The sequence below is a fragment of the Pinus tabuliformis genome, chromosome 2_1 (assembly GCF_031772625.1).
Source record: "Pinus tabuliformis cultivar Carrire ecotype Pingquan chromosome 2_1, CPIR1, whole genome shotgun sequence".
Classification (NCBI taxonomy): Eukaryota; Viridiplantae; Streptophyta; class Pinopsida; order Pinales; family Pinaceae; genus Pinus; species Pinus tabuliformis.
The window spans coordinates 513,604,679-513,611,836 of NC_142299.1; the positions used below are offsets into that span (position 1 = coordinate 513,604,679).

The window sequence follows — 7,158 nt, forward strand, 5'->3', positions numbered from 1 at the left end:
GGACTGCAAGTCTGTATCTACTCCGATGGAACTCAACTTCAAGAAGCCATGTGGAAGCGTCGTTGGACCTGGATTAACAAACCTTTCTGAGTATCATCAACTTGTGGGGGGCATGATGTTCTTGGTGAACTCCCATCCTAAAATATGATTCGCTGTGGAAACGTTGAGTCAATTTATAGTCGAGCCTCATCACATTCATTGGATTGCTGCTAAGAATATCTTGAGATATCTCTGGGGCACAATCCATTATGGACTGAGATACACTGTCAGGAATTTGAGGCTTCATGGATATTTAGATGCTGACTGGGCTGGCAGTGTGGTGGATCACAAGAGCACATCTAGGTGTTGCTTCAATTTGGGGTCTGATTCAATATATTGGGTGAGCAGGAAGCAAAAATCAGTTGTTTTAAGCACCACCGAGGCCGAATACATTACTGCGAGTATGGTCTATTGTGAAGCTGTTTGGTTGAGGAAGCTCTCCATTGATCTATTTGAGAACGTGCTAGATACCACCATGATCTTCTGCGACAACTTGAGTAGGATTCACCTATCATAGAATCTCGTGTTCCATGACTACTCCAAACACATTGATATCAGGAACCACTTTATCTGGGATATGGTACAATGAGGAGAAATAAGGCTCCAACACATCAGGATAAATGAGCAGTTCATAGACATTTTCACAAAGCCTTTGGGGAAGGTAAAATTTTTAACCTTCAGAGAGATACTTGGAGTCATGGAACGAACCTCCTATGAGGGTCCCGTATGAGTTTGACACTGAGATCTAGGATCTCCCTGGGGCTTGATGTACTTCTTAGAGCTATGCGTGACCATAGGCTGAGTGGTTCACCTTACCCTAAGTGGTGCACTAGATACAAGGTGAGTGGTTCACCTTCCCCTGTGATATGCCATGATGGTTGACACGTGTGTAGGGTGAGTGATTTACCTTCCCCTAAGTGGTGCGCTAGATACGAGGTGAGTGGTTCACCTTACCCTAAGTGGTGTACTAGATAGAAGGTGAGTGGTTCAACTTCCCCTGTGATACCCCATGATGGTTTACATGTGTGTAGGGTGAGTGGTTCACCTTCCCCTATGATTGACATATGCATAGGATGAGTGGTTCACCTTCTCCTATGGCATATGAGCAGGAAGAGTGGTTCACCTTCTCTTGCTGATGGCCTAGCACACATCCTACCCATGGAGTTTGGGACTCATGGGAAGTACCTCTCATTTGACCGATGAGTTGGGAAAAATGGTTAGGGACCATAGCACTATCGATGGACGCATCATGTACTATCATACTCCCTATGACTAGGATGCATGGTGTTCAAAAACTAAAATTGGGATCAAAGACTGACTTTTGTTAGTGCAGAGTGGTAAGGTCTTGTGACTCACTCTCAATCACTTCTTATTCATTATTACTTCATGGTTCAACATAGCAGAGTAGTGCAGAGCATATTGGTGATGACAGAGATGATACATGATGATGACTGACGGATTGGCGGGTGGAATTATCCCTAGTTGAGAGGGAGTGTTAAAATTGGAATTTAGGGCCAAATTCCACCTTAGGACAACTCATATGATGGAGATTATTATTAAACTAGATTCCTCTTTTCGATAGGTCCAATTTTTATATAAAGATCATCTCATTCTGACAAGCAGAAGTGGAATTTTGAATTTATTTTCTCTCATGCACAAATTGTCAAGGTCAGCCTCAGTCAAATGTAGGCTCAAGAAGACCAATGGATGTGTCTCCTCACCCTCAACGAATTGTATGAATAAGAGTTACCTCTCTCCCCATTTGGACATCAACACATCACATCATCTCTCTCTCTTCTCTTGATTGGTTCGTATAGCTTGGGTCAGTCTCTCTCTTCTTTGCACATATGGCAGGAGGCCAAATATTTTAGGACAAGGACAAGCCGAAATTTCAGAGAATCATACCTGCTTTGACCAAGCTTGATTTTACCAAGTTTGACTTCAATCTTCAGGGAAGAATTCTAATTTCTCTAGGCTGAGTTGCTGGGCACAGATTGCGAGGTGTTTTGGGTAGGTTGACTTCAGCGTTGACTTCAGACTTGACCGCATAAATTACAACAATGTTTCTCTCTCTTTTGACTGGGTTTTACTGAACTGTTTTGAGTTGACTTTGACTCTCCTTGAAGGCCGATTTGAATGATGTTGACCAAGCTGCTTGAAGGACATTTTGGTGTTGATTTGAGCAGCATTGACTCTCTGGTTAGGGCTACAGTTGATTGTTGTTGATCGCTGATTTTGACAGGGTTGTTTTGAATATGTATTAGGCAAGTGAATTTGATCTATGCACTCTCTCTCTGTTGAACTGTTGAATAATAATAAGAAGATTTGATCAAAGGGTTTTCCCCACATTGGGGTTTTTTTTTCCTGCCATTTGCCAAATCTTGTGTCCTCTTGTCTTGGCTTGTCTTGTGCACATGTTTTTATGTTTTATCTACATTTATTGTCAATGTGATTTCTACTGGATATAATTGGAAATTTTCATTGGGCTACTAAAGGAACATTGAAGTAAATTGTGCCAAAGCATAGAACATACCATTTTTATCTAAATTTAACAGTCAAATACAGTGAAGAAGAAAATTGCTGGATCTTTGTGAGTGTCAGACAAGTAGTTTATGTACATTCTCAATTTTCTAAAGAATTAATCATATAAACCCTCATATGTAGAACTGGTTTTCACCACCTTGGGTATTTTTTAAGGAGAATTTGTCCAAAATATTTTTGGCGATTTTATGTTTGATGTTTTCTCAGTTCATGTGGTTTATATAATTGTTGAAATTTGCAATTGTTTTTTTATTTAGTATTTGAAATATATTAATTTGTTGGGACAAATAATCATTAAACGATAGGTGAATAATTACTAGATTAACTACAACAGAATTTTAACATGGTATTAGATAAGATCTGAGGGAAAAAGAAGCTCAGCGCTGGGTACAGGAAGAGAAGACCAAGGGTTTATAAAACCAAATCTATTTCTTTAGATTTATTTGGGGTTTGCTTATATTTCTGAGGGTTTCAGATAAATGGCTTAAGATGGATTAAGTGATTAGGACAAATTGGATGGTGCATCTAAATTTTGTGTCTAGAAAGCTAGGTTTTTATTGTTGCTAGAAGAGAATGGTCTCAAGGAATACATGACCAGTGTTGTATCTGTGCCAACAGATACAACACAACTTCTTGCATACAAGGAGGAAGATGCCAAGGCAAGGAAAATAATCCTAGATGGGGTTAAGGATCATATTGTTCCACATATCGTAGAGTTGGATACAACCAAGAAGATTAGTATTCCATCCTAAATGTGTTCCAGAATGCTACCATGAACAACAAATCGAACCTAAGAGAGAAGCTGAGGAATACCTGAATGAGAAAATGAGAAGAAGTTGTTAGGTACCTCACTAGGCTCAAACTTGTCAAATATGAGTCAGTAGCTATTGGAGAGAAACTAGAAGGTGCCGAGCTCATGAGAACAACCTTGAACGAGTTCTCAATGCAGTGGGATGCATTCATTTAAGTGATTAATGGACGAGATACCCTACCGAGTTGAAATCATTTATGAAGAAATTTCACTTAGGAGGAGATTAGGCAGAGTCTTATTAGTGGTAGTAGCAGTAAGAACAAGAAAGGTGAAGGAGAACATGAAAACATAGCTCTAGTAGGAAAGGCAAAAACAAAGAAGGGTTCTAACAAAGGACCTAGCCCCAAAGGAGAGAAAAATAAGAAGGACCTTTCAAAGGTCAAGTGCTATGGTTGTCATGAGTTTGGCCACTATGTCAAAAATTTCCCACATAGGAAGAAAGGTGAAAATAAGGGCAAGAAGTAGACAACTCCAATTAGTGCAGATGAGATTTCCAGTAGGATGAAAGAGGAGTTCACATTCATAGCTTGCCTAACTAGCTTGACCTCACAGGGTGTTTGGTATATAGACAATGGGACATCATTTCATATCAAAAAAGTTAGGGATTACTTCTCCAGTTACAAGGAGGAGGTCATCAAATTCCAGATCGAGATGGGGAACAAATCCAAATGCAACCCAATTAGGAGGGGGACTTTCTATTTCAAAGGGAGTCTAGTAAGCCGATTCCCATCTGTTAGAGCCTAGATTTGCCTCAGGCTGAAAAGGTAGGATCCAGGGTCAACATCAAACCATGCTCAGCCTCATATCTAGCCCTACGAGGACAGGAGAGGGCTCTCTCCAGGTCAATCTCAGCAAAAGATAATTAATGGGGCTGGAGATTACTGAAATAAAAACTAATTTTAGGCTAGTAAATAAATATGAAAGAGATGATTTAATGAATGACTGAATTTTCAGGACTGTATGGGACAAAGGACAGCTTGAGTTGAGAAATTAAATCAAAGACACAGAGTATTTCGTGAGGCAAGATAGGCAGGAGGTTTAGCAATCAAACTGAAATAATATGGAGTGAAAAAACTGTTGAGAAGCTGAAAAGGGTATACACATGAATCCTTTTCAGACAGAAGAAGAGACACAAAGCATGAATGCCTTCCCAAGGCAGAGCAGTAAGCTGGATTCCACGTTTCTTACTTAAAAGCATTCAACTGGAAATGATCATGAATGGACAGTAAAACATAACAAGATACATATGAAACAGAAAGAAAAGACATATGCCAAACTCATACCACAGGAATCTCATGAATCAGAGCTGCATCATTTTATTAATTTCTTGGCCAAACTGTACAATGAAACGTTGAGTTTTCCTTCCACACTTCTCCCAGAAACTCCGACCTTTTACAAATGATTTACAATGCAATAAATAAACTAAGAGGTGGGAAAACAAATCGATGAAAATAGGGAGTTGTTTAATCATCATTAACAAACTGAAACTGAAGAGCCAACCATTTGTTCTGAAAGAGAGTAGCGTTCAATTGATGACCAATGAGTAGGCAGAACCTGTAGCGCAAACCCTTTGAACCATAACTGAAGTCAAAAATAGGTGATCAAATCCTATTTCTCTGCCACGGTAGATATCTACGTTTTAAATTTAGGCGTTCGGTCTTTGACCGTTCGCTTTCCCTTTACATTTGCCATTTGAATAAAACCAATTTTTTATAATTAGCATCCTTTGCAAAATTTGGGGCTCTTTCCTTGCCCCACATTGCTCTTTGCTCTATTAGAAGCATTATGTTTCAGTTTCGGTTTTTCTTCTTGTTTCAATTTCGCAATTCCCATTACAGAACCATTCCCCTTTGATCGCCACATTCAAAGAGGATTAGTTAAATGGCTACTATTTTATTTAGCGAGTTGTGGCATTTAGACCCCGCCAGACATACAAATAACCATTTATCCCTTGAAAGGAATTGGAGATCACATTGAATTACACCATCCAAATCACTAAATGTCCAATTCCTCAATGTATATTTTTAGAGTTGCCTGTGGCATTCTCAATATATATTTAGTATCAGTGCCGGTACGTCCTGACTACTTGTTCAATGTGCCTCCGACACAGAGGACATTCTGATAAGCGTGATGAGCATGATGTACAGCAGCACATATGGCCACATGGAACAAAGACTACATTATATTCTTGCTCCAAACATATTATACACAGAGCTGGCATGGGATTCTCCCTTTTCACTTCATGATTATGTTCGCTCCCTGCATCATTCTGAACCCCTTCATGGGCATTCTGCTCCCTCCGCTGAGCTGCAGCTCTCCTTACCCTTCTTTGCCATTCACGGTGCCTTCTCCTTTCCATAATATACTGGATGGCATGTGTTGTCATTAAATACAAACTAAAAATGGTTAATCCCACTTGTACCACCTTGCCCATTTACCAAGATTTGCAATAAGTTGGTCAATACTCTCTGGAGAGACATAAAATGACCTTTGCGAGGCTTCTGAATTCGAATTGTCCCTATGTCGTATTTCATGGCCTCACCAACAACTGTCAGAGTAGTGCCTATGGGAAGTATTTTCTCGACTCTCTTCACTCCAAGCATCTTAAGGCCTTGCAAATAGTCTAGTGTACCACGCACAGGTGACTGGCCAGATTCTTCAAAAACTTCACTTGCAACAGATAATTCTAAGCCCCTTGCTCCACGAGCACCAACAACATATATACTGCCTGTTCCATCCTCCAGATACCATGGGACCTCTTTAATTATTGGAAGCATCAAAGCAGAGTCTGGAATCCAGCCCGCATCGCTGTGCTTTAAGAAATGTTGCTCAACCGTCTCCTCCAAATCAACGCATCTGAGACTATTGTTTTGGCAATTAATTGGTGTTTCAGATCCAAACTGTCCAATAACTGAAACAACCAAAGGTAAGACTTCACATGCTGTATCCAGAAGTAAAGTTAGATCTCTGAGTTGGTTCACCTGCTTCATAGACCTGAGAATAGCAGCTTCCTTGGGACAAATGGAAGCAAAGGCAATGACAAAACATGACTGTTGGCTCTGTGCGCCACGCACAAACCCAGTGCGCCACGCCTCTTGGATGCGCCGCGACAGTGTATTTTTACATTGTGAAAATGGGTCCAATGCGCCGCGTAGCCTATGTGCCCCGCGCCTTCCTCCAATGCGCCGCGCAGCTGGTTTCAACACACAGTTTGGCTTCAAAACTTCATTTTTTCACTTCCTTGTTTTATCTTGGATTTCGCTGATGTCTTTGGCGTGCATATGGATCATCGAATGTGAAAATAACTTATGTATATATAGGACTTTGATTCTTTCTTTTGACAAACCCATTTCTGCAATATTTTGAACTTTGACACTTTACACCTTTAATACATACTCTGTTCTTTGTTTCCACTGATTTTTGAGCTGATGATGAATCTTGTCGACTTTTGCAGGGGTGGTGGCATGGTGTCGACAAAGGATGACCAGAGTCTGCATTTGAAGTACTTCATGGCGGAGGACTTTAAAAATACATACTTATTACAAACAATTAATTTGATGATTTCCTCTTCAAAACAGAGTTTTGAAGAGGAATCAACCTTGAGCATTATTGATGATGAACATCTTGAAATGAAAACTTATTGAACCTCCCTCTGGCCTGCTGGCATAATTTGGCACTTTGAGGACTAAATCAACTAAATCTTAGACCTAAAAGGACCTAAAAATCTTATAACAACTCTTTTCTGACAAGAGGCCAAAACAAGACTA

General features: G+C 40.1%; 1 pseudogene; it reads right to left on the bottom strand.

Moving 5' to 3' along the window:
* Positions 1-5,243: 5,243 nt before the first annotated feature.
* Positions 5,244-6,741, bottom strand: LOC149201212 (E3 ubiquitin-protein ligase SP1 pseudogene; annotated as a pseudogene).
* Positions 6,742-7,158: the final 417 nt, after the last annotated feature.